The following is a 2,064-nucleotide window of genomic DNA, read 5'->3' on the forward strand; positions in this document are numbered from 1 at the left end:
ACTACTTACTAACTACTACTTACTAACTACTACTTACTAACTACTACTTACTAACTACTACTTACTAACTACTACTTACTAACTACTACTTACTAACTACTACTTACTAACTACTACTTACTAACTACTACTTACTAACTACTACTTACTAACTACTACTTACTAACTACTACTTACTAACTACTACTTACTAACTACTACTTACTAACTACTACTTACTAACTACTAACTACTAACTACTAACTACTAACTACTAACTACTAACTACTAACTACTAACTACTTACTACTAACTACTTACTACTATACTAAATACTACTACTACTAACTACTAACTACTTACTACTAACTACTAACTACTAACTACTAACTACTAACTACTTACTACTTACTACTTACTACTTACTACTTACTACTAACTACTTACTACTAACTACTACTACTATTACAAATGCGACTATTGCTACTACTATTACATTGCTATTATTATTATTATTGTTATTATTATTATTATTATTATTATTATTATTATTATTATTATTATCATTATTATTATTATTATCATTATTATTATTATTATCATTATTATTATTATTATCATTATTATTATTATTATTATTATATCATTATTATTATTATTATTATTATCATTATTATTATTATTATCATTATTATTATCATCATCACCATCATCATCATCATCATCATCATCATCATCATCATCATCATCATCATCATCATCATCATCATCATCATTATTTTTATTATTATTATTATTATTATTATTATTATTATTATTATTATTATTATTATTATTATTATTATTATTATTACTATTATTATCATTATTATCATTATTATTATTATTATTATTATTATTATTATTATTATTATTATTATTATTATTATTATTATTATTATTATTATTATTATTATTATTATTATATTATTTGGTTTGATCAGCCATTCTAGGTTAACTTACCGTTTTTCCTGCCGATGCAATAGTCGGGAATATGATGGCGGCAACTACAACATCTGAGTGAGAAAAAAGAGAATAATTATTACGTACGTATTGTAAATATTATCATGTCTCATCACTGAATGTCACTATATGCATTTCTTAAAAACATGAGCTTTTATATAGTGCGATATCCACTAAACACTACACGTGCTCAAAGAGATCTACGGGATCCTTCGTCAACAGTACACTCCTAATGGGTCAACGCTTTGTCGTTGGTGGGGATGTTTAGGCCATATGGCATGGGCAATAGTGTTATTCCGCAGGATACTCACGAGACCATCCCACTGGGTGGGGTTCCTGACCTCCTATAGTGGACAGGGAGGTACTTACTGCGTCTTCACCACCCCCCCCCCCCCCCCCCCCCCCCCCCCCCCGCCCATACCTGTTTTCAAACTTGCTTTCTGTCTTTGTCTAAGAATGGGGTTGCTTTGTCCTGGTCGGGGTTCTCTACCTCCCATAGTGGGCAGGGAGATACTTAAACTTACTGTGTCTTCTATTCCCTTACACTTACATCTGTTTTCCAACATGCTTTCTGTCTTTGTCTTGGAATGAGATTACTTGGTTTTGTCCTGGCCCTGGCCAGATGCCCTGGCTGAGAAGGAAACAACTAAATGTATAGTTAGTTTTAGGAGATGATATTTTTTTCCTTGTAGATTATCTCTCTGTTATACTCTGTATTTTCTTTATATTATATATGATTAGTAAAACATTTGAGTGTATTCCTCTTAGGGGGGACATGTGCTTGTGTCTGGATGAGACTTTTAGTGATCTGAAACTAAGTACTTTGATAATGTGCTCTTGGAATCTACATCTGTTTCCTATTTGAACCAATTCCCCTTTGTCTTACCTTTCTTGGGTGCTTCAATTGTAATTCTAGAACTTTTTAATTTTCCATTTTCTTCCTTTTTACTGGCGCTGATATTGCTTTAAAGTGTTGCAAGCGCCGTAAAATCCTTAAAAAACAATTTTTTCCAAAAAACAAACAGACCATCCCATATGACAGTGGCATTGAACAGCCCGCCCTCCTATGTGCGACTAGATGGT

This window comes from Berghia stephanieae, chromosome 9 (assembly GCF_034508935.2).
Source record: "Berghia stephanieae isolate SIO BIC M18660-M18661 chromosome 9, UCSD_Bste_1.3, whole genome shotgun sequence".
Classification (NCBI taxonomy): Eukaryota; Metazoa; Mollusca; class Gastropoda; order Nudibranchia; family Aeolidiidae; genus Berghia; species Berghia stephanieae.